This window comes from Topomyia yanbarensis, chromosome 1, assembly GCF_030247195.1.
Source record: "Topomyia yanbarensis strain Yona2022 chromosome 1, ASM3024719v1, whole genome shotgun sequence".
NCBI lineage: Eukaryota > Metazoa > Arthropoda > Insecta > Diptera > Culicidae > Topomyia > Topomyia yanbarensis.
The window spans coordinates 215806080-215816798 of NC_080670.1; positions in this window are offsets into that span (position 1 = coordinate 215806080).

Here is a 10719-nt window from a genome sequence, read left to right on the forward strand (position 1 = left end):
CAGATCACCAATTCACTAGATTAAACAATTTTTCCTGAAATCCGCACAGCTCTACCAGATACCTGGTGATATTTTCACTTTGAAAAAGCCTTATTTCACTTTTCCTCACTTGCTTTTTTTACACTTTCAACCTTGGATTTGTGCCGTACAATCGGCAACACTTTTCAAAATCAGCAAAGCCGCGCCACACACACACGTGCGCTCATCAAAAAACATCGCACCGCACTTCAACTAAATCGCATACGCGTATACAACACACGCCTGCTGTGGGTGCTAGTGTGGCACGATAGCAAGCGAATCGCATGATGCTCTCTTGCTTGAAATGACAAAATGGCCGACCGCAGCGGCAAGCCCATTTTTTTCTTTTCAAAGACCGAATTTTCACCACACAAATTTACCTTTTTCATTCATATCACTATATTGGGTAAAGATGCTGAGCATCTTTTCGCTGCACTCAACTTTATTCGCTACCGATAAAACGAACGCGATCGCGGACATGACAGGCTTTTTCGATCGCATCGAAATACGCTTAAAAAAGAACGAACACTTTCCAATATTTACTTGCGCGACCTGCGAAATAGACCCGCAATCGAAAAATTACTCGAACGACATACATTTTAGAAGAAAAACCACTTAAATTTGAAAGAAAAGCTCGATCGAGAAAAAACCACGCCGACGCGACGCGCTACTCGATCTCAACTGGTTCAGGGATGCCAGATACATTGATGTGGTATCTGTAGCGCGAATACGAAAAAAAATTAACATAAAATGCAGCCATCTGAAAAAATATTAAATGCAGCCAGCCTGTTTAAAATGTGTGAGGCTGAATGAGACGCAATGCGAGATAAAATATTAAAGAAACATGGAAAAAGAATATACATGGGGCGATTTGATACAGTCAACAACTTTAAGTTTACAATTCTTTTTGATGGGTGGAGATAACAACAAATAAAGTTATAGACCCGATTGACACAAATCAAGGTTTGTTTCCGAATTTTTTTCTACGTGAACCTAAACCATACAACTGAGCTTTTGACCAGTGCACATCGCTTCGCTCGGGCTGTGGTGTTTAGACTTTAGTTTACTTACAAATATAGTGAAGGTCAGCTTTTGTGAGGTTTGTTTGCCGGCGTCTCAAGCGATGGTGTGGATTACATATTCGATGGCGTTCCATTGTTCTTGTAATCGATCAAACAGTAAGTAAAACTGAGTATTAGTTTTCTGCTTTTTGCCATTTTCTGTCCATCTCTTATATATACTCGTTTGCATAACGCCGGCCAAGAGCGATAATCCGTCTGAACCTGATATGCAAATGGAATTCCCTGATAATATTAATAAACTCACAATTTAAAAATATCTTCCGTCAACTGGGCCTTGAATGGTGTGTTGCCTTATTAGAAATTTACCGTAACCTGACTGTGCAGTTTTTGGCAGTTATCCAGATAACACGGGTTCGAACAATCGTGATTCGGAGTGACGAATGACAAACAAAGTTTCAATCTTTTACGCGGCACTATTATGTCTACGTACCTACCAGGGCTGTGAAGATAGAGGGTGTTATTACGGAACAGGGTCTGAAGTGTGAAAACCTGAAGTGCGGAGTTGGCTACTTCAACAAGTTAAGATTGCATTCAGCACAAATCGAGTAGAATAAGATTCCGCCTCCGGTAACCATTGGCTGTCTACTCTTTCTTATTATGTCCTTTTGGGCATGGTTCGTCGTAGATGCGGCAACGATGGGGGAACTCCGGATCATCGCTGCGCTCAAAGCGATCTTGTGTGTGCGTGTATTGGGGAATCTTCAAGACCCCTGACGACTTGAAACGTGGTACTATCGGATTCATACTGCTCTTTCTTCAATACCCCTACCAACTAAACGTAAACCCATTATATTTCTTTGTTCTCCTCGACCCGGAATCATGGTTGAGTAATGCTTCAGGATTTGCTCTGGTACGTTCCCTTGTCTTGAGCCGCTTGGCTCATTTGTGTTAGTTGAACCATTTAGCTCCCACCTCGGTCCGTTTCTTTGAGACATTTAGCTCTTTGCTTTGTTGCGATCTACTCACGTAGCCCCCGGCGGTGAATCGTCTCTACCTCGAAGGAGATATCCTCAACTGTGAACTTTCTCAGTAGTTTAATAGATTTGCAATGAAAATTTCAGAAAATATTGATCAATTGTTGCATTATCATATGGAAATTGAATGAAAATTAAACACTCTGAACTGTGCCGAGGTAAGAGGAGTTGCTCGAAAGAGATATTTCCCCTTCCACTCGTAGATTCTCACCTTCTGTATTGTCGCATGATTTGGTTGACCAACGGCACTTTGTTAGAACTTCCAGCAGGCTATATCCTGTTGTGTTGGTACGTCTACTTCCCCACTCCACTACCCAAGCAATGAAATCTTTTCCAGTAACTACCAGTCATCGTTCGGCCAGCTCTCCAGTAATCTTAGCTAGAAACTGATGGGACTGCTCTACTGTCGCCTCTAGCCGGAACGTAGCAGCTACATATGAAGATGCCGTTGATTTTGGCAATCACGAAAGCTTCGTAAGGATTCGAGACCAATTTCTGTATATGTATTGCTGTCATGGCAGCCATTCTGGCTCGAAATGGTTCTATAATGATTGTGACGTCGAATTTGGTTTCTGTTGTCGACTGCTACAACAGTTTCTGTGCAGTGCCGAAATGATTGAGGATCACTTGGTTCACTTCTCACCACATTTTCTGCATCGATCGGATTTGTCCGGGCCTTTCCAGTTTCTCGGCTGGTGGCCGCTGCACATTTAGTATTTCCCCATTTCCTTAAACACACTGACAACCAAACCTATACTCGGCATATTTCTAACAGTTTGCTAGCTACGGTAGTCGAGAGTCGCTTCGACGTCATTTGTGTACCGCCGTAAGTCTTCCTCATCAGGATTACCATTAGTGCTGCTCCTATATTACAAAGTTCCTTGAGCGCGCTTCTCAGCTCGTCTCGGTCTGATTGATCTCATCCAGGTTCTTGCCTAGTGCCTTTTCGATGAGCGTCTTGAAGGGTCCTTCTTCAGTTCGAAGACCATCTCTTCTCTCTGAGTGCGGCGGATTTTTACCCCATTCTTCCCCAACTGCGTCCACTCCGAATCGATTCGTAATTTCGAAGAAGCTTAGCATACGTCATGTCTTTATTAATCTTTTTTTCGACGAGGTATTTATATTTCTCTACAATTTCTTCCCTTCGTCCTCCTCTCTAGATGTCTCCCTTTTTCTTTTCACCAAATGTAGATTCCAAGTGCTCTTCGACGTCGTTTGTATTTTCTCCTATACAACTTTCGTCTTGGCCTCGTTAAGTGTTCTTTCCGCGTTCTGAGCACGAGTCCTCAGCGTGATCTGCTGTCGCTCAAAGTTCTTCATGGCGGACGGTCTACGGACGGATCAGCACCGTTCAGATGGTGCCGCTCTCTACGAACTACCTTGTACTTTGTCTTGTCAGAGTTTTTAGTTAATCCGATTCTCGCAGCCTCCCTTCAAAAAGGCGCAAATGCCTCTTCCACTACTCTGCGATCAACGCCAAGGAAGTCTATGTCGTCTGCGACGCTATGAAGTATGTCAGATCTCTTCTTAGACACGTTTTTATTCATTTGTTAGTTTACCCAACCAACAAATTTGCGATAATCATAGGGTGCGTCCTACCGTTGGCAGCACGCAATACCTGTCACAGGTTTCAGTTATTTGGGAAGGCGAATAACAAAGAAACCTCGCACGGTGGTCCTCCGAGAAGGCAGAGGGATGGTGCAGATCCAACAAGCTGGCCCGGAAAACACTACACTAAAAATTCCCCCAGAGGCCGAACTCGAATCTGTAACCCTTGGGACTCCTGTCCAATACACAAATTCTTACGCTCATCCTGGGCTCCCAGGAAGAACACATGATTATCGCATTGGCGACAGTGATCGTACCACTGGCGCTAGAGTAAGATCTCACAGAACTGCCGCTGTCACCCAGCACATTTGATCTGCTTAATTTGCCCGCTAGATACCAAGGCTGTTACGTGTAATCAAAAAAGAAATACAGATAGAGACCAACGCGATGAAAACTTTAGGATGAGATTGAGTAAAATGATCGACATTTGCAATTAGCACCCTCCACCAAAGCCTGAACAGTCATTTTCGAATCGTTTTTCTCAATTCTTTCTACTTCCTATTCATTTCCTTTTCGTCCTTCGTCTTTCCTTTAATATTCTGAAGTTCCCGCTTCATCGTGGTTCAATAGGATTGGATCGCACGGTATTCAGGACAGTTTGATAGGTCCATGCCTTTCGTCTCAAAAACCATTGAATTATTCGCTACCTCTCCTGCATCGTTTTGGAATTGTGGCATGAAGCAAAATCATACAGTCTCAACGACAAAAGCTGTTTTTGGAGGCACTCAGTTTTGTAAATCGCACACGAATAGTTCATTACTTTTGCCACATCTATTACGATTTCAATCCGGATCGTTTTTTGTCCTTTTTTGGCATAGTTCCCCATCGAATCTTTCTGATTTCATTTAAAATGAGCAGTCGCCTCTCTGTCGGTATTTTTCACGCGTTTTTTCTGGTTTTTATTCTACTCCTGACTTGTAGACCACTCTCATCTGTTCCTTTAACGTCTGGAGGAATTTTCTTCCACTTCGACCGGAATCTCACCGACAATTGCAACTTTAAAGGCAAAACTGAGCAAAATTGGGTTAATTTCGGTCAAGTATGAAAAAAGTTACGCAAATTTGAAAATGTTTCCATAATTATCGTCTCGTCCTTTACCAGAACGACTACAGCCCTAACGAGCTGGGAACCGGCTTTAAAGCGCTGAGCAGGATGAGCCAACGTGCGATCGCGTGGCAAAAGTCAAAGCTCTTTTCGACAACTACAGCCTCATCAACGTACACTGCCCACACAAAGCGAGACTCGTGAAACAGAATGTATTTTAAACGCAGCTGGGACGAAACTGTGAACACGGTGTACAATTCTCGTCAAGTACGCAGGCCTAAGTTAACTGAGGAACCTTCAACAGATACCGCTGCCTGCTAGCTCGTGGTAGTGTTGGATTCTTACTGCATTGGTTTGTAGTACCGACTAAATCTAAATTTCTTATTTCTCGTCATCCTCACCCCTCCGGGTTCGTCGCTAGGTATTACTTCAGGAGGGATTGCTTTTTATTTTGTGTTAATCGTTTATGTTTTTCCCACTACTGCTGTTTCTTACTTGTTGTTCTACTTTCGCGATATAACAGATCTGCGCAGGTCTGTTGCAAATATCGTAACATGTTGAGACGCGAACCGATCCGGAGGTACCGACCATAGTGGTCTATATCTCTTTACAACCACCTTCGCTGGGTTTCTTACCCTTCTTGGTTCTACTTGTTCCCATTTATTTGCTAGCTGGTGCTGAGAGTGCCTTGGCGGCGGTATTTCTCCCCATACCGATGCCCATTTTCGTCAACCATTAGCTGCCAGTCACTCTGACGGAGATATCATCGGCGGTGAAATTTATTCAGACAAATTCTGTCCAACCAGCGGGTTTGGTATATCGCAAACTTCTTTGTGCCAAGATTTCTAAGACCATTCGAAGTCACCGTTCGTAGAATTTGCTTGGTGAGGCTATCCCTTCTGTTCGACTTTCCGTTGAGGCTGATAGTAATCCAAATTGTGCGTTGATCCTGGGGAATAAAACGACACAGAGGTTCGAGTTGGGAATCGTATGTTGGATACTTACGAGAGTGAGCAGTGCGGTGTTATGGGGTTAATGCGTTCTTCTTGTGAGTATACATCGGTACTATTAGGTGGATCCTGATGGAGCATCCCGGAACAAATTATAGCTTCTCACTGCTTCAGCTGCGTAGAGTTTACTGGTATCTATGGTCACGCGCCTGAGCATTTTACAGTTTTTTTTTTTTCATACGTTTATTTGACACGGCATTTGCAATAGCTTTTTACGCCAGTTTCTTTTTTTACATAGCACGTTACAAAAATCCTTAAGACTAATTTTAACTATACTAGTACTTTGTCTAAAACTAACACTGAAATCACTTTATTGTTTGCTTTTTTCCTTACATTGTTGTATTTCATACTGATCTAGTATTTTCGGGTGTATTTATTTACTTTTTTTCTGTTATTGTCTAAATTTAAAAACTAAATATTCTAGGACACTTTAATTGGTGAATGATTAGCCTTGGATGAGAGTATGAGGAGATGAATTTAATTAAATTTTGACAGACGCTGTTTTTAGAAAATGATAGATAAGTTCCATGTATAGAAGATCGCGATACGCCAGGATGTCTCTAACAGGAACATGGATTGGTCTTCCTCGGACTTGTAAAGAATCTACTAATTGTGATCTGGCTTCACGATATTCAGTGCAGGACCAAACAACATGCTCAATGTCATGGTAACCTTCTCCACAAGCACAATGATTACCCTCAGCGAGCCCAATACGACGGAGATGCGCATCTAAAGTATAATGATTGGACATGAGCCTAGACATCACACGGATGAAGTCCCGACTTACATTCAATCCTTTGAACCATGCCTTCGTTGATACTTTAGGGGTAATTGAGTGTAGCCATCGTCCCATATCTCCATTGTCCCAAGATGTTTGCCAACTAGCAAGTGTCCTCTGTCGAGAAGCGCTATAAAATTCATTGTAAGCGATGGGTCTTTCATATATTTCACCATCTAGTGCACCAATCTTGGCTAAATTATCAGCTTTCTCATTGCCCGCAATAGAGCAATGGGCGGGGAGCCACACTAGGGTAAATTTATAACATTTTCTTGTCAGGTTACTCAGAGATTCTCGTATCTTCCCCAAAAAGAATGGATCGTGATTATCAATCCTCTTTGAGCGTAGAGCTGCAATTGTGCTGAGACTATCAGTGAGGATAAAGTAATGGTTCGGGGGTAAAGTATTAATTATTTGCAAACTATAGTGAACTGCTGCTAGTTCCGCTATATAAACAGAGGCGGGTTCAGCAAGTTTGAGAGAAATTGAAAAATTATTGTTGAAAATACCGAAACCAGTGGCCTCACTGATTCGTGACCCATCAGTGTAAAACATTTTAAGGCAGTCTATGTGTTGATATTTACTTGTGAATATTTTAGGGATCTCCCGCGAGCGTAGATGATCCGGAATTCCACGAATCTCTGCTTGCATGGACGTGTCGAAGAATAAAGTGGATTCAGGAATACCTAGTATATTGACGTATGTGGGAACATACTTAGCAGGCGTTATTTCTTGTGACATGTGATTGAAATACACTGTCATGAATCTGGTTTGGGGTTGAAGCTCGACAAGTCTTTCAAAATTTTCAATTACCAGTGGGTTCATAACCTCACATCGAATAAGTAAACGAGAAGAGAGATCCCAGAATCGGTCTTTTAAAGGAAGAACTCCCGCTAGTACTTCAAGACTCATCGTATGGGTCGACTGCATGCAACCTAAGGCAATTCGTAAACAGCGATACTGTATCCGTTCCAGTTTAATAATGTGAGTGTTCGCAGCTGAACGGAAACAGATGCACCCATATTCCATTACTGAAAGTATTGTTGTTTGATACAATCTTATCATGTCACTTGGATGAGAACCCCACCATGATCCAGTTATTGTTCGCAGAAAATTTATCCTTTGTTGGCATTTCGTTATTAGATACCTAATGTGGCCTCCCCATGTGCCTTTAGAATCGAACCAAATTCCAAGGTATTTAAAAGTCAGGACTTGGGCTATCGTTCTACCAACCAACTGAAGCTGAAGCTGAGCTGGATCACGCTTCCTTGAAAAAACAACCAACTCTGTTTTCTCCGTAGAGAAATCGATGCCTAACTTCAAAGCCCAACTTGATAAATTATCCAAACTATCTTGCAGTGGTTGTTGTAAATTTAAGGCTTTTGGTCCTGTAACAGAAACCACGCCATCATCTGCAAGTTGCCTTAGAGTGCATGGGCTGACAATACAATTATCAATATCATTCACGTAAAAATTGTAGAGAAGGGGGCTTAAACAAGAACCTTGTGGGAGGCCCATGTAACTTATTCTGAATGTTGCCAAATCGCCATATGAAAAATGCATGTGCTTTTCTGACAATAAGTTGTATAAATAATTATTTAATATTGGTGAAAGACCACATTGATGTAGTTTCTCTGAGAGAACATCAATGGAAACAGAGTCGAATGCTCCTTTTATGTCTAAGAACACAGACGCCATTTGTTCTTTTTTTGCGTAAGCTAGTTGGATTTCTGACGAAAGTAGCGCCAGACAATCATTCGTTCCCTTTCCCCTCCGAAAACCAAACTGGGTATCTGATAGCAAGCCGTTCGCCTCAACCCAATTGTCGAGACGTCGTAGGATAATTTTTTCCAACAATTTCCTGATGCAGGATAACATTGCAATCGGTCGATACGAGTTATGATCGGAGGCTGGTTTTCCCGGTTTTGGAATAGCGATAACTCTCACTTGTCTCCAGTCGTGCGGGACAATGTTCTGCTCAAGAAGCTTATTGAATAAATTCAACAAGCGTCTTTTTGCTAGGTCAGGCAGATTCTTCACCAAGTTGAATTTAATTCTGTCTAGTCCCGGAGCATTATTGTTGCATGAGAGGAGTGCAATTGAGAATTCCATCATTGTCAAAGGCGAATCTATGAAATCGTTACTTGTGGGAGCATCGCGAGTGATTTTCTGCGCAGGAGCAGAATCGGGACAAATTTTCTTGGCAAAATTAAATATCCAACGATTCGAAAAATCTTCGCTTTCATTAGTCACGTTTCGATTCCTCATTCTTCTGGCTGTGTTCCAAAGAGTACTCATTGATGTTTCTCTTGACAAGCCATTAACGAAGTGTCTCCAATAACTAGATTTTTTGGCACGACGTATACTGTCAAATTTGTTTTGCAAAATGAAATAATTTTCAAAGTTCTCACGTATACCCCCTTTCTGTTTCATAATTTCTTTGTAGGCAACTTGTTTAGCTTCATATGCATCAGAGCACTCTTTGTCCCACCAAGGATTAGGGGGCCGTCTATTTATTGTCATTCCAGGATTGCATTTCGTTTGGGCTTGTTCTGCTGCTTCAATAATTAAACCCGCCAGGAATTCATATTCTTCGGTAGGGGGTAGCTCTTCTGTCGAAGCAAGAGAAGTGGAAATTAATGTTTCGTATGTTTTCCAATCAATATTTCGTGTTAAGTCATAAGGAACATTGATTGAATTCGTAAGGCCTAATTCACTGTTAATTGAAACAACGATTGGCAAATGATCGCTACCGTGAGGATCAGGTACAACCTTCCACGTGCAATCTAACCGAAGTGATGTCGAGCACAGAGATAGATCTAATGCACTTGGACGTGCAGGAGGTCTGGGGATGCGTGTTGTTTCGCCAGTATTTAAAACTGTCATATTAAATTCGTCACAAACATTGTAAATCAAAGAGGATCGATTATCATTGTAGAGGGAACCCCACAATACTCCGTGCGAGTTGAAGTCTCCCAGTATCAGACGCGGAGCAGCCATGGATTCCACTACCTCAAAAATTTGACGTTGTCCAATTTGAACTTTGGGAGGTATATATATAGAAGCGATAGACATGTCTTTGCCTTTAATGTTCGTTTGGACAGCAACAGCCTCAATGCCCGCAAACAAGGGGATGTTAATTCTATAGAAAGAATAGCACTTTTTAATTCCTAGAAGCACTCCTCCATACGGGGTGTCTCGGTCTAGGCGAATAATGTTGAAATCATTTAAGTTGAAATTAATGTTTGAGGTAAGCCATGTTTCACATAGAGCAAAAGCATCGCATTTTAAATTATGCAGTAAAATTTTTAAGGAATCAATTTTAGGTATGATACTTCTGCAATTCCACTGAAAAACAGTGATGGAATCTTTCATTGGAGGAGGTGAATTACCCATTGAAAGATACAATCGCTGCAAGGATGGGCCATTGAGCAATCAGCTGCTCTAAAAATGTTCTAATTGTTGGGAGGAAAGCTGAAAGTATACTCTTTAGTGGTTCAGAAATATTGAATGCTTTAAAAATCCAATCAACAATTTCAGAAAATTTCAATAATCCTACCCCCGGCTGAGGCTCAGAGGTAGTCGAAATTTTATTATTTCCAGTAATGGTGTTCTGTTTGGATTGTACGTTCCCAAAACCGGGCGGAATTGATTTCGGTTTTGAATCGGAATTTTTCGGTTTTGGGCGCAGTTTATCTATTGGTGGAGAAATTTTAAGGCCCTTTCTTGGCAGCTTGGGAAAAGAAGACTGTTTTCTTTTTCTGGAATTTCCGGGTAAAACAAATGATGTACCTTCGCACGCTCCGTCAGAGTCAGACTGTTCCGAAAATAGAGATGCGTAAGTGTTTTCTAAGAAGATGGGTTTAGGGGTAGCATTTTTCAACATTTCTGCATAGGAGCGCTTAGACCTCTCCTTCAAGGATCGTTTAATTTTATCCTCACGCAATTTATAAATGGGGCATGCAGAGAGCTCATGTGAGTTTTCTCCGCACATTAAACATTTTTCTGAATTTTCATTGCATGTATCCTCTTGATGAGAACCCCCACATTTGCCACACCGTGCCTTATTGGAACAGTAAGTGGCTGTGTGGCCAAGCTGTTTGCAATTAAGGCAATTCATTACACGAGGGATAAAAAGGCGAACAGGGAGACGAATCTTATCGATAATGACATAGTTGGGCAGCGCAGACCCAGCGAAAGTCACT